This window comes from Schistocerca americana, chromosome 10, assembly GCF_021461395.2.
Source record: "Schistocerca americana isolate TAMUIC-IGC-003095 chromosome 10, iqSchAmer2.1, whole genome shotgun sequence".
NCBI lineage: Eukaryota > Metazoa > Arthropoda > Insecta > Orthoptera > Acrididae > Schistocerca > Schistocerca americana.
In genome coordinates this window covers 197,808,545-197,832,043 of record NC_060128.1, presented here as the reverse complement: position 1 = coordinate 197,832,043, position 23,499 = coordinate 197,808,545, and positions in this window count along the sequence as shown.

Sequence of the window (23,499 nt, the reverse complement as noted above, 5' to 3'; positions counted from 1 at the left end):
GGTCAGTGCTGACGGACGACTGGAGTGGCGTAAAGGGCGGCGCCACTGGAAACGAGTGATCTGGAGAGCTGACTGACGGGACACTGTGTGGCAACCCGATGAAGGCGAATGCCTGGCACGTTCCCGGCATCGTGTGCAGCGTCAACACTGAAGTACGGACGAACTGGTTGTATCGTGTGCGGTGTTTCTCGCGGTTTGGGCGCTGTCCCCTCATTGCGCTTAAGAACACGGTAAATGAAGGGTATCAACACATTCTACAGCATTATGTACTACGTACAGTAGAGGTCACAGTTCGAAAATAATGACTGCTTGCATCAACACGAGTGTTTACCCTGTCACAAAGTGGCATCTATGAGGCAATGGTTTGCGGACAAAAACATTCCTTAAATGAACTCGAGTGCCCACAGTGGAACAGCTTTGGAGTGTGTCAGAACGTCGGCGTCGCCCCACACTTTAACGTCCAGCATCACTACCTCGTCGCGTTTTGGCTCCTGTGGAAGAACCTGTTCAGAGTGTCCCCAGCAGAGTTCAAGCCGTCATGAAGGCTACGGCTGGACACGCTCACATTAATGTCCAACAGCAGTGAGCCGTGCGTGCCTCGCGCTCGTCTAATCTCTTATTTTACATCCTGTGCTTTTTTTCCGTGTTGCCACCTCGTTATGTTAGTTTCAATTTCTGTTGTCACTGAGTTGCTGCTTTGTCTGCCCGTCAGCGGAAGCAGCAGCGCCTATCGATATAGCCCTCACGTGTTATCTTTGCTGCACTCCTATTACTTCCCGGTTGTCGACTGTCGTGGAATGAGTTAGAACGTGCCAGGAGGGCAGTTCGGACCTGCCAGTCGTGGAGTTGGAACGCGGCACTAGTTCAGTCGGGTTGGAGCAGCAGTGAAGCCTGCATGTCCATAGCTCGCCCAACCGTTGCCGCCACGCATCACTTGAGCCAGAGACGGTCATCGTGGATCGTCGGTCGGTCGGTCGGTCGGTCGTCCTACTGGACGACGTGAATTGACTCGCCGATCGATTATAGGTTGCCTGTGTGTGTGTGTGTGTGTGTGTGTGTGTGTTTGTGTCTATCGACTCCCGATCTTCGTGATTGCACAGCCACTGCTGAGTGTCGTTCAAGTTTTTGAGCAAGTGTTTGTCAAACTGTGTGTGTAGTTGGTGTCATTTCCACTGGCATCTTGTCTTAAATGTTGTCGGCGTACTGGCAGAGAGCCGGTCGGTTGGTGAGGACCAGGGAAGACATCTCCGTGCGGCGCAGTCGGCTGGGTCCGCTGGCGGTCCCTGCGCAGTGTCGCAGCTGTCCGATCGCTACGAGCTCCGTGGCTCACCGACCCAGGGCGTCAAAGTTGAGTGGTGTGTCAGGTACCCGAGTCTTGTCCGTTCATGTTGTGTCGTTCGTTTCGGTGGATCGCTGTTGGGGAGCTTTTCCTGTGAGCAACAACGAGTCTTTGTAGTGGTGAGATCGAGCAACCGTGGCGAGGAGTTAACTATGTTGGTTCACTAAAATTCAAGTGCACCAGCAGAATTTTCTGCCTTGTGGCCGTTACTGTTATGGTTACCTGCCCTGGCCACTGACGTAAATTCAGGCAGTGTTCCTTTTTGGTGAAGTTAACTACGTTACCTTATTTCAAATTCAAATGCACCAGCGGAATTTTCTGCCTTGTGGCCGTTCTGGTTACCTGCCCTGGCCCCTAACGCAATTTCAGGCAGCGTCCTTTCCTCACCTGTTGTCGCTGTCCAACATGGTGTGTAGTTTTGACAGCTTAATAAGTATTTCATTGTTGACAATTACGTCCGTACCAGTTTGGCCTTTGAGTTTTTATGTACCGATTGGTGGGTAGGAAGCCGTTTGGTCGTTCGGTTCGTGACTATCTCTTGGCTGGGCTACCGACGGATCAAGTGTAGTTGGGTCCACCACCTGTCTCACGTAACTGAACGTTAATGTTTCGAGGGCAGCCCCCCCTCCCCCGACTCCCCCCCCCCCGCCCCCCCCCCCCCGCGAGGCGTCTGAGTGCCGTTGTCTATAGTGTCTTTTTGATGGGTGTTTAATGGTCTGTTGGTAATCTGTTATAGCCAATCCCTGAAAGAAAAAATTTTTTTTGTAAATTATGTAAATCAAGTGTGGGACTTCAGCCGCTTAAAACTTATTCTTAAATTTAATTATTGTCATTACGTTGCTTTTTCATTTACTTTGCGTTCGGCCATTGAAAAGTTAAAGGTTAAAATACTTACAAAATTTTGAAAAATCAACTGTAGGCCTTCAGCCGCTTAAAGCCTTATTCTCAAAATTTCCCCTTAAGCGAAAACATTGCGGCCTTCTGCCTTAAAAGATTATGATAATATATTTTAAAATTTTGAAATTTAATTATGGCCTTTAGCCGTTTGTATTGCACCTTGTGTATGTTTGTTCCATCCACTTTTGCCTTGAAGCTTTCCGCCTAGCTGTGCTACACATATTAATTATTTTATTTGCAATTTTAACTGCATGTCTTCAGTCACTTGAAATTTAACTTGTTGCTTTTTAAGATTTCTTGTTTGAAGGCCTTCAGCTGTGAAAGAATTGGATTGTGAAACTCGCAGTTGTTAAGGTTCAGCAATGCGCCGTTTTTGGTTTAAAGGTGTTATTAAATTACAATTCTGAAGTGAAACTGACCGACACCTTCTTTGGTCCTTTCCACAATCCCAGTCACCTGTTCTGCCCAGCCGGTTTAGGGGGCGTCTCAATCAGACACGTAGGTACTTTCATCAACAGTACACACTAAGGTGACAAAAGTGATGCGGTGCCTCCGTACATCGAGTGGGACCTCCTTTTGTCCGGGGTAGTGCAGCAACTCGACGTGGTATCGACTCAAAAAGTCAGTGGACGCCCAGCGTCAATGCCGAGCCACGCCGCCTCTATAGCTGTCCATAACTGCGAAAGTGTCACCACTTTAAGATTTTGTCCACGAAGTGACCTGTCGATGATGGCCCACATATGTTCGATGGGATTCAGTCTGGCGATCTGGGTGGTCAAACTGTCGAGAATGCTCTTCAATCGCGAACGATTGTGGCCCATTCACAAAAATTGCATCGTTGTTTGGGAACATCAAGTAAATGAATGGCTACGAATGTCTCGCAATTGCCAAATACACTGCTGGCCACCGTAAATGCAACACCAAGAAAGATAAGAGGTAGCACAACAAAATTTATTTTATAGATAACATGTTGACCAAGTATCAAATGATTACGTTTACAGACGTCTGTAACATGTGGTTCCTGCCAGAATCAGTAGCCAGAGTAGCCGCCATTGTTGGAGATCATCACTGCCACACGTCTCGGCATTGAGTCAAAGAGACGTTGGATGTGTTCCTGGGATACAGCAGCCCAAGCAGCTTCCACACGTTGCCAAAGATCATCTGGTGTGGCAGCTGGGGATGTAATCTGGGTCACTCGTTGAGCAATCATGGACCACATGTTTTCTATCGGCGAAAGATCCGGAGAGCGAGCCGGCCAGGGAAGCACTTCAATCTGGTTGTTGACGAAGAACCTTTGGACAATGCGTGCCACGTGTGGTCGCGTTATCCTGTTGAAATATGGCTGTGGCCGAGCCCTGAAGGTAAGGAAGGACAATTGGCTCCGGCACCTCGGATATGTAGCGCCGGATATTTAAAGTACCGGCAATGCGTACTAGAGGCGTGCGAGAGTAATATCCAATACCGCCCCATGCCATAATACCCGGTGCAAGACCAGTGTGGCGGTGCATAATGCAGCTGTCCAGCATCCTCTCTCCACGGTGTCTCCACACTCGAATCCGACCATCGTGGTGCTGCAGACAGAAGCGTGCCTCGTCAGTAAAGACAACGTCATTCCATTCTGCCGTCCACATCCGTCTGTCATCACACCATTGGCGACCGAGACGTCTGTGGTTCTGCGTCAATGGTAGACGAAGCAATGGACGTCTTGCGGACAGACCACTCTGCTGTAAACGGCGTCGAATGGTACGCTCAGACACTGGATGATGCGTTACAGACGCAATGTGCTGTGCTATGGTTCGGGATGTCACTGAGCGAGCCGTCACTGCCATGCGCACAATTTGCCTATCAGCACGTGCAGTGGTGCACCGAGGTGAGTGCGATCGACCACGTCGGTCCGTCGTACCCTCCTGCATCCAACGGTCACATATCCGCATTACAGTTGTTTGGTTTCGTCCAACACGACTAGCGATTTCTCTGTATGATAATCCACAATCTCGGTAAGCCACTATCCTTCCTCTGTCGAACTCAGATACTTGATCAAACGATGTTCGCTGTTGTCTACGAGGCATAACTGATCGTCTTGTGAAACAACCACAAGGTAAACACACGTGCCGAACGTACACTCGTCGAAATCGCCAAGCCTTAAATGGGGCTATGAGGTGGCGCCACAGGCGCGCGTGATGTGCGTCTGCGCTGAAATTCTAATCAGTTGCATATCTCATCTCTGCAAACCCATGGTGTAAATTTCACTTGATTCGGATGCTTCCTTCAGGGTGTTGCATTTACGGTGGCCAGCAGTGTATAACCAGTCATTGGTCGGTTCACTTGGAACAAAGAACTCAGTCCATTCCAAGTATACACAGCACACACCACTACAGGCTTCCACAGCGCCTTGTTCATAACTTGGGTCCATGGCTTCCTGGGGTCTGACCACACTCGAACGCTACCGTCAGCTCTCACCAGCTGCAACTGGGACCCAGCTGCCCACGCCACGGTTTTCCAATCGTCTAGTGTCGAAGCGATACGATCACGAACCCGGAAGAGCCGCTGCAGGTGACGTGCTCTTAGCAGAGGTACAGGGTCGGTCGTCTGCCGCCACGGCCCGTTAACGTCAAATTTCGCTGCACTGTCTACACGAAGCCGTTCGTCCTACATTTCTGTGGTTATTTCATGCAGTACTGCTTGTCTGTCAGCACTGACAACTCCACGCCAGCGCCGCTGCTCTCGGTCGTTTAGTGAAGACCGTCGGCGACTGCGTTGTCCGTCGCGAGAGGCGATGCCTGAAATCTGGTGTTTTCGGCACACTCTTGACGCTGTGGATCTCCCTAGCTGCAGCTATCATTCCGCGTTCGAGGCCTGTTAGTTCCCGTCGTGCTCCCACAATGACGTCGGAAACGTCTTCACGTGAATCACTTTTGTCAGCTCAGTGTCCCAGAGGGGAAGGAGCAGCTAGCGGCGGACACTGCAAACTGCAGGGAAGCGGCAAGTAGTAAGGCCAGGCACTGCGCAGCACAGGTAGGCCTAGAGAAGGGGAGGGGTGTGCCGGGCTGTTGACGCCGATTACCGGACCGGACCGGAACAGAAGGCGGCGCGGAACGGCGGGGGCCTGGCGCCATGTGGCTGGTACACGCACGGCCGATTAGCGCCCGCAGTCGAACCGCGCCGACAATCGCCGCTCCCGCAACACAATGGCGGAGGGGGTCCGCGCGTCTCCACCCTGTCCATACACCCAGTCTTCAGGCTAACCACGCATCTGCGTCTGGAATCCCAGTTCGGTTTTAGAGAGAGAGAGAGAGAGAGAGAGAGAGAGAGAGAGAGAGAGAGAGAGAGAGCTCTCTTCAGCCAGTGTCCGAGGCCCAGGACAGCGAAACTAAGTGACGCCTCTTGTCTGCTTGGAAACTGATGTTTTCTGTAGTATGTATTTTTTTTAAAAATAATAACAACAGATGTAAAGACCGACAGAAAACCAAGTAATTATAACGTGTATACTCTAAGCTCTAGTAATTCTTATATACATACAGGGTGACAATGATTGAACTACATGAAAAAAACCTAAATCAGTTACGAACACACACTTTATTGTACATGTAAACGTCAGTACGGATACTCGTATTTAGGTTATGATACGTTCGGTGTTGGACAAGAAGAGAATAGAAGCTTTCGAAATGTGGTGCTACAGAAGAATGCTGAAGATAAGGTGGGTAGATCACGTAACTAATGAGGAGGTATTGAATAGGATTGGGGAGAAGAGAAGTTTGTGACACAACTTGACTAGAAGAAGGGATCGGTTGGTAGGACATGTTTTGAGGCATCAAGGGATCACAAATTTAGCATTGGAGGGCAGCGTGGAGGGTAAAAATCATAGGGGGAGACCAAGAGATGAATACACTAAACAGATTCAGAAGGATGTAGGCTGCAGTAGGTACTGGGAGATGAAGAAGCTTGCACAGGATAGAGTAGCATGGAGAGCTGCATCAAACCAGTCTCAGGACTGAAGACCACAACAAACAACATCATTGGCGATGATGTGGCGCAGACGAATAGCGAAGTTCTGCGTGACCCGCAGAAGTGCCGAAACATGCTGTCGATGACCTCCTGAACGGCTGTTTTCAGCTCAGCAATGGTTTTGGGGTTATCGCTGTACACATTGTCTTTAATACAGCTCCACAGAAAGGAGTCGCACGCGTTCAGATCCGTAGAATATGGCGGCCAATCGAGGCCCATGCCAGTGGCCTCTCGGTACCCTATACACAAAATACGGTCCCCAAAGCGCTCCTCCAGGACATCACTCTCCTGCTTCCATGGGGTCGAGCTCCGTCTTGTATGAACCACATCTTGTCGAAATTAGGATCATTTTGGATAATGGGGATGAAACCATCTTCCAAAACCTTCACGTACCGTTCGGTAGTCACCGTGACATCAACGAATATCGCACCAATCATCCCGTGACTGGACATTCCACACCACACAGTCATCCGCTGAGGGTAAAGAGGTTCCTCCATCGCGGAATGCTGATTCTGAGTTCTCAAAATGCGCCGATTTCGGTTATTGACGAACCCATACAAATAAAAGTGGCCTTCGTTGCTGTACCGAACTATACTACGGATACTAATTCCCATCACGCCCCGGGGCAAACCGTGCAGTTTGATCGTCCTAAAGCAATCCGTTCAGAACTTATGGCGATTTTATTTCATATAGTTCAGTAATCGTCACGCTGAACTTACCGATATCGGTGAGGAACGTCGAGTAGGAATAAGCATTTAATACAGTAACTATCAGGTTGAGCGCAAAGCAGTAATAACGAACAGAATACGAAAATTACGTTCAGTAGGAATAAGCATTTAATACAGTAACTATTAGGTAGAGCGCAAAGCAGTAATAACGAACAGAATATGAAAATTGCCTTTCACTTTACATGTCTAGAAACGAAACTTGAACAAATAAAATATCACTTAGATTCGTAATTCCACAACGTTTCGCCATCTTTTCCCCCTACATGTTGTTGGCGTTCCGGAAGTTGATCGGAAAGTAAGAAAAGCTACAAAAATAAATAAGGGCCGTGTTGTGATTCTGACTTCGTCTCCGTTTAAGAACGAACCTAGGCAGCTGTTGAAAGCGTTAAGAAGAAAAGAAAAAGCAGGTGCACGATGCAAACGCCCAAAACAGATAGAAACGGAAAAGAAACAACTCGAGTAGGAATAAAACAAATGTCGGCAATGGAGCAGACTGGTCGGACTCAGAGTGTCTGAGCTGCAACGATTCGTATCCAACCTGGAGGTCGCGTGGCTTGTGTTTCGTGTCATAAGTGGACGCACAGTTCTTTGTGCAGCGACTGACAACGAAGACGATGAAACTGAACTCATCAGTGAATTTTCTGCCCAATGTTATTGAAATTCTGACACTTGTAAATTGATATGCTTACTGTGTTTTTGTATAGTTTAAGAAATATGATTAGACGTCGAAGTTAAAAGTGTAAGGAAACGTACACTAGTAACCGCACTTACACTACACTAGAGTCACGACTACGGTTCTGTCCTGCACCAGGTCTGGCTGCGGCCCAACACACCTAACAGCCTTTTTAAATTTTTTTATAGTGCCTTTACATCAGAATAAATGTCACGAAAAATTCTGTTAGCTTTTTCTTTATCTTGACATATTTGTGCGTAAGTAGGAAAAGAAATCCACTACTGTACAGCTATACTATCGATGACATACAGCCGGAGACAGCATCTGCCGTAAAATATCTAGACGTAACCATCCAGAGAGACCTTAAGTGGAATGACCACATAAAACAGATGGTGGGAAAAGCAGACACCAGATCAAATTCATCGGAAGAATCCTAAGGAAATGTAACTCATCCACGAAAGAAGTGGCTTATAACGCACTTGTTCGCCCGATTCTTCAGTATTGTTCATCTATCTGGGGTCCCTATCACGTAGGACTGATAGAGAACATCCAACGAAGAGCGGCACGGTTCGTCACGGTATCGCTTAGCTGGCGGGAGATGCTAAACAAACTCCACTGGCGGACGTTACGAGAGACGCGCTGTGCATCACAGAGAGATTTGCTATTAAAATTTCGGGACAGCACTTTTCAGGAGGAGTCGGCCATCATATTATATACATCTCGCGTACTGACCACGAGGAGAAAATTCGAGAAATCAGAGCCAATACAGAGGCTTACCGACAGCCATTCTTCCCACGCACTATTCGCGAGTGGAACAGGATTGGACTGATCAGATAGTAGTACCGAAAGTACCCTACGCCACACACCATTAGATGGCTTGCGGAGTATGATGTGGATATGTAAGTCTGCAGGCTTTCGTCGCCGTTGTCACTGAAGTTAAAATCTTCTGTGTTATTAGGCCGCGTCATGTTCCTTCTAAAATGATCGACGTTTCGACCCCTCTGCTGTGATCTTCCTCAGGATCTCACCAGAAGATCCTGTGAAAGATCCCAGTAGAGGGGTCGAAACGTCGATCATTTTAGAAGGAACATGACGCGGCCTAATAACACAGAAGGATTTTAATTTCTATGATGTGGATGTAGATGTTGATGGACAGTGTTCGTTGCCATCCTATCCCGAGTTCCCTAATGGCTACAACAGTAATGACGTTCAGAAGCAAAAGTAACGAGTACTTTGTAGCGGGCGCATATCTCGACAATCCCGATACATACGGTACAGTATTCAGTTGCTATTACCGGAGCCGTATCGCTGATCGCCTGCTAAAAGGCAGTACGCAGCACGGGGCATTAGCTGCACCAACACAGAGAAGACAGGCGGTCCTGCAGTCGTGTCCCTGGAGTGTGCGGTCACGGTTTCTGTTTACAACAATTTTGCACTCAAAAATACGGGGAATGTGACACATGGAACTGTCAAAGAGTTTGGGAATTTCCTCGTGGGAAAAGTAGAAACTGGTGCTCATGTATCGAGAAAAATTTACGAAAGCGAGAGAAACACCTCTTGAGTTTTTAAATTCAAGCCCAAATACTTTATTTGATCGTCTTGCTAATAATAATTACTATCTTGGAAAAAAATCTATGAATGGATTAAACAACACAGTTGAAACGCATAGCATTCATTTGCTTTCTCACATCGGAACGGACTTGCAAAGACCTAGAGTTTTCCTTAGACTAGCCGGGCGTTGCTACGGGGCGGTCGGGAACAACCGACCGGTTAAAACCGGTACCGGTATTTTAAACCTGAATAACCGGTATTTCCCGGTATTCGTTTCGTCTCGGCTATAACAGATGCTTTTATTTTTTACCAATAACGGAGTAAAAAGCAAAATATCAATGACACAAAGAAGCAGTGCTAAAATTTATTTATTAAATAAATCTTTTTTTTAAAAATAGGAGTACCTTTTTTTCATAAAATCCATTGCCTTGAAATGTTACGTCATCACAGAAAATGGGAAAGCGATCAGCGCTATTTTAGTAACAATACCGACAAAACGGGCAACAAACACAGGGCGTAAGAATTGATACAGCATTGGTGTGTGTCGTTGGCTTAAGGCACGCATGTACGTCCAGTGAAACTGTTGTAGAAAGTGCGGTATCAATTACATACAATGTCCCTTTTGCTTGAAAAGATTAAGAACGGGAGAACAAACCTGCGACGTCACATAAGGAAAAAACTTAACATTTCATTCATAGTGTACAAGAAAAATAGAAAGTTGCTGATATGTTGCCTGTGTCTACAAAACATGCTTTTATCTAGCTGTAGCCATTGAAAACGAACAAATTAACATAAAAAAAAAAAACAGAATACTTCAAGCACAGTTTTCATCCTTGACCACTGACTACCCGTAATGCTCAAATAATGGTTCGACAATCGCTTAGAATGTGATTTATGAGCAGAGTTTCAAAAACTTAGAATTTGTAAGAAAATACTGGTGATTTTTTATTGTATTCAAACACTATGAATTTTTGAGAAAAGTAGGAAACGATTGACGGACTAAGTTTTCTTTTATTTGTCTGTTTAATTGAGTATCTCGAGTCCACGTATCTTCACTCTGAGGGTGTCAATATATTTCAATCTTTCTTCGATTTCTACGTTCACTACAGGAAATGACAGGAATAAAAAAACTGAAAATCAGTTATTTCAGAAACCGGCTATTCTGAGCGGTTTTAACAATCAGGCGCTGCAAAGAGGCGCTATAATCGAAACCTGGTTGTTTCAGCGATAAACCGCTATCTCTATGATACGGCCGAGTGGACGCTGCCGAGGGCAGCTGAGGTCGCAGCGAGAGGGACTGCGGCCCGTGGAGAGGGTGGGAGGGTGAGGGGGCGTTAACGAATTCACGGGGGCAGGGGTGGCCTGTAATCAGCGCCGCCGGCTGCCGACAGCGCCGCTTAATTAAATCAATGCGGCCGGGGAGGGAGGGAGGGAGGGAGGGAGGCACCGGTGCTCAAGTCTGGCGAGCGAAAAAAAGGGAAAAGTGCGGAGCTTGCTGCAGGCGAGGCCGCGCCACTGCACATCTACATCTACATCTACATCTACATCTACATCTGCACCGCGCAAGCCGTATGATGAAGGTGGCTAGAAGGGGGAGGGGGGGCTCTGGCGTCGCCAACATTCCTACCCTCTCCTGCCCTTTACTTTTCCGTTCGCGAGCGGCGCGCTACGAGGACGCCAGTCGGTACATCTGCGTGTGAGCCGCGGTTATTCCCCGGCACGTACGTGGAACGAAGTAACGCGTTGGCCGACTCTTTGTGACGTCGTTGTATCGCAGAGTGGACGTGCGTGAACCGCCTACAGTAATCCACTGTAAGGTAGTCAGCGAGGCTCGGACGAGTTACTCGCGTAAATCGATCAGGCCAGTCGCTGGGATTCAACGATTACACTCTCGAGCCACAGATGTGAAAATTGTATCCTTTACTGTATAAAAAGTTTCTCTTTCCATTGTGGCAGTCTTGTGTAGCAAACGATTTCGAATTATTTCAGAATAAAAACGCTCTTCCTCGCAGAGTTATTTCATATCAATAGAACAACGCGTTTCGCCCTTCTGGGGCATATCAGATCGTCTACGAAAAAGAAACAAAAATATATTAGAAACAAGTAGAGGACGGGGCATGGTCGTACCCTGTACGACGACGCAGATAAAATAAACTAAAAGTAACTGCAACTTACCTAAAATTAGCTGGATATGTAACCTATCCGTCATAAAGCCATATAAATGGAAAGTGGACGCAAAAGTAACTCAATATGCAACCAACCTTCATAAGAGCATATAAAATAGACTGCGGGCCTAGTTAAAAGGAAAGAAAACCGCCAGTATATGATCAGTAAGTTGATTTTTTTTTCAAATCTGTGGCGCACCGCATTAGTGAGATATCTCTCAGCCAATCCTCCGCAGACAAATAATTGCGGAATTTGAAATACATCGCTGTAAACCACGCGTACAGTACTGCAGTCGTTGATAAGCCGTGGACAGCGAAAACATCAATAGCTGTGCGCAGATCTGTACCCGTCTTGCTGTTTGCGAGGTCCAAATATCTCAAGATCCCGTTCATGGGGAACCTCTCTTACGATTTCGTTAAGATTTAAAAAAAAATAAAAACAGGATATGCGAGTTGTTTTGACTACTGGTAATGAACTTGAGCATATTGTATTCGGAACGAACGCGCCCGTAAGGATAAGTATGCAGCGTCGGGCGCATACAAATTAGAATGTAGTGATTCTCAAATGTCATATGCCAGACTGGCAGAATGTGTAAGACAAGGTTCAGTGAGCACATGCCAGATAAGAAAGGCCAGATGAAACGGAATTCTTAAGTCAAGCGGGCACCAGCCTCCCACACGAGAGCACTTGAGAATTCGACACCATGTTTAGCAGGGGAATAAGCTGGATCTGGTACAGCAGCTGGAATGGTTAAACATCTCTGAGATGACAAGGAGACGAGTAGCTGAACGACCAACTGATCAGCGAAATTGAACTACATTACAATTCAACACTACCAGTGTCTAGGATGTCGCTGTAGTATCTTTTATTTTATGTTGCCCATTTTGTTATGAATGAAGTTACGGGATTACATTTCAAGGGGGGCTTTTTAGTGACCTTATTTTATTGTACATGACTTTACTTTTTTATAAACTTTTATTTCTTAATTTTACTGACTAAAAAAGGTCTTTCACTCTAGTTTGCAATATTCTGCATGCACTTAAAAATTTAGCTGTTTCACTCCAAATGACAGAGCCTCTATGACATATTTTAACTTGGTCTTTTTCATGTCACCATTTTACCTATTTTTCCACCCTTGACGTACATTTGGTTTCATGTGATGAAAATTAATGGTTTGCATATATGCATTTCGTATACCTGTGTCACGTCCGCCATGCTCGCCAGCTGGCCACCCCCGGGCCCGCTGTGACCTCAGCTACATTGCGGCCAAAACCAACAACAAACAATAAACCTGGCCGCCTGTTGCAGCACTGTACGCTGTGTCTGTATCCTGATCTGCCACAGCAGTACCTGTGACTGCGCCCAACGGACATTACGTGCTGTGTGCGGCCGAGCGGTCTGAGGCGCTGCAGTCACGGACTGTGCGGCTGGTCCCGGCGGAGGTTCGAGTCCTCCCTCGAGGATGGTTGTGTGTGTGTGTGTGTGTGTGTTTGTGCGTAAGCTTAGGGACTGATGACCTTAGCAGTTAAGTCCCATAAGATTTCACACAGATTTGAACATTTTTGCTGTGTGCGGCATATAGCGCGTATATTTTGTGAGCTTGGCCGTATTCTGTGCTGCTACGGCGTGGGCTGGTGCTGTTCTTAACGTACCGTGCGACAGTTTTTTAATTTTTCCGCCAGCTTCTTATACTCTCTTGACGATGTGCTGGCGGCTTTCTTTTAATTACGTCCATCTCGTATTTTATGGTTTTATGACGGATGGATTACATATCCAATACCTATTGCAGCCGTTTTCCATTTTATATGCCTTTACGTCGGATGGGTTACACATCCCGCTACTTTTACATAAGTTTCTATAACTTTTAGTTTATTTTACCTGCGTATTCAGACAAGACAGGACTATGCCCCTGGCTCTATTTGTTGTTTTATAGACAATCTGATGATGCTCCAACAGAACGAAGCGCTTATTGAAATTAGACTGCAACCAAGACCGTTTTCATTCTGAAATGTATTTTATAATACGAGAAGGATGACTTCTGTTACGAATTGCATTACCTATCGGCCATTCAAGTAGTTTCAAGACTCGTGATACTGCGTATAACCGACGTCAGCGCAGTAACTACGGTGGAAACTAACAGCCGGCCGCTGTGGCCGAGCGCTTCTAGGCGGGACACTCGTCGGTGAAGAGAACGCGACGCCAATCCTGAGCGGTCCATTCAGCATGTCGTTGGGCGTATGGGTACTGCGCTGCATGGTGTCGTGGTTGCAATGATGGACCTCGCCATGGACGTCGGGACTTAAGTTGCGCATCGTGCAGCCTGTTTCGCACAGTTTGAGTCGTAACACTACGTCCTGTGGCTGCACGAAAAGCATTATTCATGTGGTGGCGTTGGTGTCAGGGTTCCTCCGAGCCATAATCCGTAGGTAGCAATGATCCACTTCAGCAGTAGTCTTTGGACAGCCCGAGAGAGACATGTCATCGACAATTCCTGTCTCTCTGTATCTCCTCCATGTCCGAAGACATCGCTTTGGTTCACTCCGAGACGCCTGGACACTTCTCTAGTTGGGAGCCCTTCCTGGCGCAAAGTAACAATGAGGACGCGATCGAGCCGCGGTATTGACCGTCTAGGCATGGTTGAACTACAGACAACACGAGCCGTGTACCTTCTTCCTGGTGGAATGACTGGAACTGACCGGCTGTCGGACCCTCTCCGTCTAATAGGCGCTCCTCATGCATGGTTGTTTGGGCGGGTTTAGTGACATCTTTGAACAGTCAAAGGGACTGTGTCTGTGATACAATATCCACAGTCAACATCTTCAACAGTTTTGGGAACCGAGGTGATGCAAAAGTTTCTTTTGATGTGTGTAGATAAAGGCAGAACACCACCGGGAAAAAAATAGTAGGCTACACGTTTTTAAAGGGTTTTTAATTCACTCAAGATTTTATTTACAGATCACCAGCACAATAGGTTCTGAAGTACCAGGTATGGACCCATGGCCGGCCGTTGTGGCCGTGAGGCTCTATGCGCTTCAGTCTGGAACCGCGTGACCGCTACGGTCGCAGGTTCGAGTCCTGCCTCGGGCATGGATGTGTGTGATGTCCTTAGGTTAGTTAGGTTTAAGTAGTTCTAAGTTGTAGGTGACTGATGACCTCAGAAGTTAAGTCGCATAGTGCTCAGAGACATTTGAAGCCATGGACCCATGCTGTAACGCCCGTACTACTAAGTGACGTACCAGTAGTCTCCACGGCCGGTAATGTAGGCGCTGACTGTGCCATCCCGTTGATCGTACATACGGTGAGTGTTGTCCTGGGATATGTTATGGTGACGCCTGCCCCACATGTTCACGTAGTTATGCAATAATTGTTCGCTGACGAGTTGCACGCGCCACTTCTCGTCCCATCGTATCCCACACATGGTCGATTGGAGACAAGGCCGGAGATGGTGCTGGCAGGGAAGTTGCTGCACCTCCCGCAGAGCACGTTGAGTTCCACGGGCAGTGCGTCGGCGAGCACTATGTTGTCGGAACAATATATCACCTACCTGTTGTAAGAACGGCAAACGGACGGGCCCAACAACACCGTGCACGTTGCGAGCACTAGTTACCGTCCCCTCCAGGAAGGTGAACGACAGTTGTAGATAACCGCAGCCCACACCACAAAGCCTGACGTTGGGCCGGAGTGTCTCAGTCGAGTGCACTCTACGAGACAGCGCTCACGCGTGGGCCAGTATCGGTTCCCATCGCTGAAGACCACGGTCCGCCACTCCATCTTCCAAGCGACCATCTGATGACACAAGTCGAGCCGTGAAGGTTGTGCTGCGGCGTGAGTGGGAGACGGGCTGGAAGTGTCCGTGGCCGGTACTCCCACTACCAATAGTGGGTTCGCAACAGTTCATGTTGACACATGTGGGCTCACAAGCCCTCTCTTACCTGTGCTGTGGCGGCTGTGCAATCTGCCATTGCTCCCCACACACTACGACGATCTTGGCTGGCGGCTGTGTTGAGTGCACGTCCAGAACTTCATCTACGGGTGTGAGAATATCCACGCGACCATTGATAACAGTGTCGTCGCCCAACTGATGCGGCAATATTGTGGCAATAGTCCGAAAGGACCTTTCCGCCACTCGGAAGACCACAGTTTGACCTCTCTCAAACTAGTTCAGTTCGCTGTAGGAACTACCTGCCTGCTTCAGGCGTTTACACCACACTGAGCCTTTTGGCTGTACGCATTTCCTATTAAAGGGTAGAAGAAGATGACACTGTCTGTTGGAGAATGGCTTCGAAATCATTATCACTACAAAATTTTGAAAAACACAGCCCTCTGCCGCGAACACAATTAATTTGCAACCTACGTTTCGGTGTCACAAGGGACACCTTCTTCGGACAGAATTAAAACTAAATGTTACAGCATAAAGTACCAAAAAATGCGAAAGCTGCGGTCATACCTGACAGCGTCAGATAGTCGGAATTAAAATACAATGCAACAGAGGTGCAAGCCAGTGGGGGCTGCCATGTGTCCTCTGCTACAGTCAACACAACAGGCGTACGAGCAACTGAGCTACACGAGCTCGACCCAGGACCTGCCCTCACAGCCAGAACCTCGTCCCCCTCCTCCTCCTACATTCCGCAGACGGCAGGAAGTTAAGCTGCGAGGGTGGCTCGTGACTGGAGCTCGCGTAGCTCAGTGGTGGTACTCCTGTCCATGGAACACAAAGGTCCCGGGTTCGCGTCCCGATCCCAGACACTGTTTTAGTCTTCCAGAAACTTTCATCCCAGTATACGCTTCGCTGCAGAGTGAAAATTCATTCAGGAGCAAACAGTCTCTTTGTAGAGACAACTAGACCGCCACGGCTGTGAAGACGTACGGTAGGTACTTACTCTTTCGAGGGGCATGACAGGGTAACGATTGAAAACCTTGAAATTTTTTTATTATGGAATTCGAATGTGTACGTATTACAGAACTATTACCGAAAATATTATACGCGCACTCCTGAAGAGTAAAGTCTCTGTATGTCTATCGTCTTGGAGATAGTTCCGGGACTCGGCTGTTCCATACAGGATGTCAAATAAAACACCTTTCAGCCGTCCAGTTTACAAGCTTGTTTTATTTGGCTACGAGTTTCAGCATTTTACTACGCCATCTTCCGGCGTGCGGGCATATTCTACATCAGTCCTGATCAAAACAGTGGCCAGCAAATTGGTATTAGTAGATTTTTGCTACAACGATCACTTCAGCCGTCATCTGCCGACTATCATCGCTCAAACTGGTAGCCAAATACAAAAAGTCTGGAAACAAGACGGCTGAAAGGTGTTTAATTTTACATCCTAAAAAGTAACGATTCTGTGACCGTTTGAAGCTGAGCGTGCACGGCACGTCTAGGCGTTGGAGAAGCGGTTGCCACAAGGCGTTATAGCCGGCTGCTGTGGACGAGCGGTTCTAGGCGCTTCAGTCCGGAACCGCGCTGCTGCTACGGTCGCTGGTTCGAATCCTGCATCGGGCATGGATGTGTGTCATGTCCCTAGGTTAGGTTAGGTTTAAGTAGTTCTAAGTCTAGGGGACTGATGACCTCAGACATTACGTCCCATAGAGCTTAGAGCCATTTTTTGGTCAAAGCGTTATAGAAGCCTGTTTATACAGATTTGAGTAAACCTGATTAGCTGTAGCGTTGTTTGGGCGGTTTTATTCAAAATGTGAACGAAAGTATCAATAGTCTCGTTTGGAGTCACGCTCCAAAAGTAACATCCAGCCGAAGCGAAATTCTCAACATTCTTTCCAATTTGGCCTTATGTCTGTTGAATGTAGACCACACTGCATTACTGCACGTGGCAAACGCCTTTTCAAATCAAAATCGGCGATGAGATGCAGGGCTTTGAGGACGAAAATGAGGCCGTATCAGGTCAAAGTAGCACAAAGCGGCCATCCACTAGCCGGGACGATAGTTACTGTGGACCGAGCATCGATGACACCCCGTAAGTTTCAAGCTTTGTCCCTTTTCTTTTACATGATAAATACTTGCCAAACTTCAAATGCATTTTTCTCAAAACCATGTTTTGCGACAGTGTTGTCGTCGCCCATGCTACAATTTTTATCCGATTTTAATATTATGATCTCCCTCGAAGCAAATTGAACTCTCTTCAGTTCTTCGCAGTCGGTTTTTTTATGCTGATACTTAGTTTTTTTTTTCAGCCACAAAAGGAGTCCAAAAAATATCTATAATTTCGCTTTTTTCATTTTTTCAAATCCCTACAATGAACTAAAATTAAAATCTGTAAGGATCAGGATGATATGTTAATTTCAGTTCCAATCAATGTCAACCGTCGACGTAACTCCTTTCATAGCTGCCTCGGGAAAATCCCAATTACAGAGTGAAGATATTAATATTTCTCCATAAAAATATCAATAAAAACGTCAATGTATGCTTTATTCATCGCAGCAAACGCCATTCGTCTACTACATTCGGAGGGAAAAAAATCCTGAATTTGAGCTATATTTCCGTTCCTCACTCCTTAATGGAGTGCAAAGGGGCGGGTCACTCCCAATATTATGTCAAAGACTGCGCTATGCAATACACAGCTGTTATTGCATATTTTATTACAGGCGATCGATTTCCGTCTAGGATCAGACCATCATCGAATCCACAGTACCAAAGAAGAACAGAAGAAATTAAAACTATAAAGCTGTTACGGAAAATAATAATCAATACATCATCACACCCTACGTCACTGTAATGAAGTACCATCTCAACTATTCTACTGCCTCAACATGTGCGACATTGTATCCATTTAGCGCCATAGCCGTTAGTTATGGGACAAACCTGTGGACGGAACAGAGAAGGTTAAACAATATCCAGCGAAACATTTATGGCAAAGCAAAGATGAACCGACTAGAAACATGGCTTGTCAATGCCTCACCGACGTTAACATTGTACATTATAACAAACCCCAGGTGCATGCGTTATACCACTTATAAGAAAAGGCTGTCAATGTGCAACCACACCACATGTATACAGAGCATTCAGAAATCATCACATTTAACAACAGACCTACCAAGTATCAATCTCTGTCACCGGCCTGTGTCACACTAATACTTAATAGTTCTTAGCTGGGGTTCAGGCGTACATAGTGTTTAGATTTGTCACGCTCTGTTGTATGGCAATACTTAACGTGTTGTTGTACATTTTATCAGAGAAATTGGACTGGTTATGAATCACATATCAACCACGCGTTTAAGGTGATCTAATTGCTTACTATTACATCATTGTGGTTACTAGATAACGGTACAGGGTGACAAGTATCGAACTATGTGAAAAAAACGTAAATTACTTAGAAAGTACCGTGTGCACATTGAACATGTAAACGTCACTACAGATTTTCGGATTTAGGTTACGACACGTTCGATATGCCTGTCATCAATGGCGATGATGTTACGCAGACGAATAGCGAAATTCTGTTTGACTCGCACAAGTGACGGAACATCGATGCTGTCGATTACCTACTGAATGGCTCTTTTCAGCTCAGCAATGGTTTTGGTATTACAACTGTACACCTCGTCTTTAAAACAGCCCCACAAAAAGGAATCACATGTGTTCAGATCCGGAGAATACGGCGGCCATTCGAGGCCCATGCCAGTGGCCTCTGGGTACCCCAGAACCAGAATGCCGTCCCCAAAGTGCTCGTCCAGGACATCAAACACTCTCCCGCTTCGATGCGGTGGAGCTCCGTCTTGCACGAACCACATCGTGTCGAAATCACGGTCACTTTCGGTAATGGGGATGAGATCATCTTCCAAAATTTTGACGTACCGTTCGGTAGTCACCGTGTCATCACGGAATATCGTACTAATTATTCCGTGACTGGACGTTACACAGTCACCCGTTGGGGGCGAAGAGATTTCTCGATCGCGAATTGCGGATTCTCAGTCCCCCAAATGCGCCAGTTTTGCTTACTGACGAACCAATTCAAATGAAAGTGGGCTTCAGCGCGCTTGCGGATGCACATACTAATTCCCATCATGCCCCGCGGCCAACCGTTGTGTTAGAACGCCCTAACGCAAACCGTTCAGAAGTTATAACGATTTTATTTCATACAGTTCAATAATTGTCACGCAGTATGTTAATATCGGTAAAGCTGCTATGAGCGAAAAACAAAGAAATTGTCATCGCACCTATTACGCACAAGGTCCCACAATATAAATATTTACCAGAATTGGTTATTTCCATCCGGTTTATGATTATGGTATACTGCCTGACTTATTTACTTATCGTCTATAAAGACATAACTTTCCATCATGAAGTCCAGTAAACAATAGAAAGGCTACTAAAAACGTAAGTACAATAAAATATTTTTATTAGAAGTGGGGTCTTTCTACATTTTTCTACACTGTTGTGTATTGTATTACTTAACAGAAAGGCAAAGCGTCGCTGTGGAATGGATGCAGCCAACAGTAGTGGCCGTTTAAGCTTCCAGAGACAAACGGTCTTACGTAAATGCGCCGTTGCGTCCCTTTGTCAACACAGAATGGGCAGGTATCGCGTGTCGGCACGGTTTGAGTGGGGGGCGCGTTTATCTGCCGGCATCTCGCGCGCATGTAACACAGAACACAGACAGCAGGGGCGGGGTGCATACCATCAAAGGCCAGCTGCCGCACTGCATGGCAGTTGTTCGCCGTGTCACAGTCCAGTGGCTGCGCAACTGCTCTGTACACAGGCTACGCTAGTCCGCCAGAAACAATTGCGAGCCAAAAAGAGTCGTGCTCTTGCCTTACCACCAGCTAGCAACCTTGAGAGTGACGCGCCTAACAGAAGCCGTCAACGGGCCTTCACGGGAAAACTGGCCTTGGATCCTCACGGGGCACGGTTTGTCAGTTTACACCTGGGATGTCATCGACACAGCCCATTCACAGACTGAATGTAGCACGTATGACATCAAGCACAGCACCATAATAAACACCCGCAACTACAATTTCCTAGTAACGGAGGAGTCCGAAAAATTTAAAAACCAATGCGTGGCGAATGGGACACCTGCAGAAATCCGGGAGTGTTCGTTGTGTACAAATGGCTCAAACCCACCAACCAAGTACTAGAAACGCAAAAAAGAAGAAAAATACCTCATATAAAATGAAACCTCCAAACCTAGTATATCTATCTTCAATGAACCAATGTGGCTGAACTGAATTTCAAATATTCACAAACAATATTACCGTCAAAAAACACAAATAAAAGACGCCACTCTCGACTTAAAGTTGACACCATTATTTTCAGTTACCTACATAACTAAGTCAACTCCACAATACCCAATAACCACGAAACAGATATACGTACACGTGATTCTGCTGCCCCTACCTATTGGTTTTATGTAACCGGCAGCGCCTTCAAAAATCACTCGCAAGGTTTTCATATTATCTCGCTCGCTACGTGCGAACTATTAGCCGTACAGAAAAAAACGAACAGGACCTTTTTTCTGTGGGAAATGTAATGTACTTCAGTTTTGAACTGTCATACGTTTTCGCTGGGGACTGGATGACTCGCTGGCACTATCCTTTGCACTGTACTGTATACAGTGAGGTGACAGAATTCATGGGTCACGTCCTAATATCGTCCCAGACATCATTTTGCCCGACGGAACTCAAAAAATCGTTGGAACTCCCCTGCACCAATAATGAGCCACGCTGCCTCTGCAGCCGTCCGCAGTTACGAAAAAGTTGACGGTGCAGGATTTTGTGCACCAACTAACGTCTCAATTGTGTCTCATAAATTATCAATGGGATTCACGTCGTGCAATCTGGGTGACCAAATTATTCGCTGGAATTGTCCAGAACGTCCTTCAAACCAAACAGGAACAATTGCGGCCCTGTGACATGGCGTATTGTCAACCATAAAAATTTCATCGTTGTTTGGGAACACGAAATCCATGAATGTATGCAATTGGTTTACGTGTAGCCGAACATGACCAGTTTTAGTCAATTATCGGTTCACTTGGACCATATGAACACGGCCCACACCATTATGGAGCCACCAGCAGCTTGCACAGTGCCTTGTTGACAACTTGGGTCCATGGCTTTCTTGGGTCTGCTCGAAGCCTACCCTGGGCTGTTAGCAACTGAAGTCGGGAGTCGTACCACCGGGCCACGGTTTTCCAGTCGTCCAGGCTCCAACCCATATGGCCACGAGCGCAGGAGAGGCGTTGCAGGCGATGTCGTGCTGTTGGCGAAGGTACTCGCGTTGGTCGTCTTCTGCTGTAGCCAATTAACGCCAGACGTCGCCGCACTGTCCCAACGCAGTGGAGCTCGTCTATTAACACGCGGACGCCGCTGCCCTCTGTCGTTAAGGGGACATTGTACGTGAAATTCGTCAAGTTTCTGTTTTCTACGCCATAATAAGTGTTGATGGTCGAAGTAGAGAGGATATAAAATGTAGACTGGCAATGCCAAGGAAAGCGTTTCTGAAGTAGAGAAATTTGTTAACATTGCGTATCGATTTAAGTGTCAGGAAGTCGTTTCTGAAAGTATTTGTATCGAGTGTAGCCATGTATGGAAGTGAAAGATGGACGATAAATAGTTTGGACAAGAAGAGAATAGAAGCTTTCGAAATGTGGTGCTACAGAAGAATGCTGAAGATTAGATGGGTAGATCACATAACTAATGAGGAGGTATTGAATAGGATTGGGGAGAAGAGGAGTTTGTGGCACAACTTGAAAAGAAGAAGGGATCGGTTGGTAGGACATCTTCTGAGGCATCAAGGGATCACAAATTTAGTACTGGAGGGTAAAAATTGTAGAGGGAGACAAAGAGATGAATACACTAAACAGATTCAGAAGGATGTAGGCTGCAATAGGTACTGGGAGATGAAGCAGCTTGCACAGGATAGAGTAGCATGGAGAGCTGCATCAAACCAGTCTCAGGACTGAAGACCACAACAACAACAATGTGCTTTGGACTTTCCTGATCATTTTGGTATATAATACATTAAAATCAGACAATTGTGAGGCCTTTAAATAATATCTTGAATGTTGACGTGTGGCTGTCAAATTTCGTGGTTGCGTATATACTGCCCCATTTGAGCAGTCATATCTTGGGAACTTCAGAGTCTAGAAAGCTGAGTGTGTAGTGAGTGTGTAGGACGTGTCAAGAAAAGTATGGGATCAGGTCTGTGTAAGCTAAAAACCAACTGTCTGATAGCAAGACAATAAAACTTGCTGGAAGACTAACAGACAAAGTAATTGATGAATTACAGGAATATTATGGGAAGGTCCTGCTTAGTGTCCATCTCCACCAAAAACTTGGCGTCAATATAGGCAAGCTGAATTTTCTGGCGCCCTGCATGAATTTACACATAAACATCCTCTTTCTTTGGCAGTAATGGTGTCAATAAAACCGATTTACAGAGATTTGGCAAATGTTGTGCTACTAAAGAAGTGTTTACATGGGAAAACTCAGACTGTGAATGGGTCCTTCAGTAATGTTGTGTTGTGCCGCGTGCCTAAAAATGTATTTGTTGGCCTTATGACTCTGAACTTAGCACTGTCTGATGCTGTAATAACTTTTAATGGTGGGAACTAGAGAAGGTTCTGGAGAAGTTAGGGGTAAGATTTGGACAGACCACAGCTAAAGGACTGCGGGAACTGGATGAGCATCCTTTACGTGGAGCAGAGTTAGCTGCTCATCAAATGACAAAAGAAGCAAGAAAGTAAAGGGCTGTTGTGACATTGAAGAAGATAAGAGACTATGGGCCAGGGCAATTCTAGTGCATAAAAAGACGCAGAAATTTAAATGTGTATAAGAATTTCTAATAAAAAAATTTTAAACCTCAATACCTCCGAACTACATTTTTTTCGATAAAAGACCCGTTTTCTAAAAAAGTACTGATGATAGAAGGATGAAATTTTCAGAGCATGCCAAGTGCGAGATTCAACAAATATGGAACCAGAATAATTAAAATATCGTGAGTTATTTTGTTCTTATGTTCATTTACTTAGAAAATTCTGTCAAGAAATTGAGTGAAACTTGCTGGCAGATTAAAACTGTGTGCTGGACCCAGATTGGAGCTGGGGACCTTTGCCTTCCGCGGGCAAGTGCTCTACCCGACTCACGCCCCGTCCTCACAGCTTTATTTCCGCCAGTACCTCTTCTCCTACTTTCCA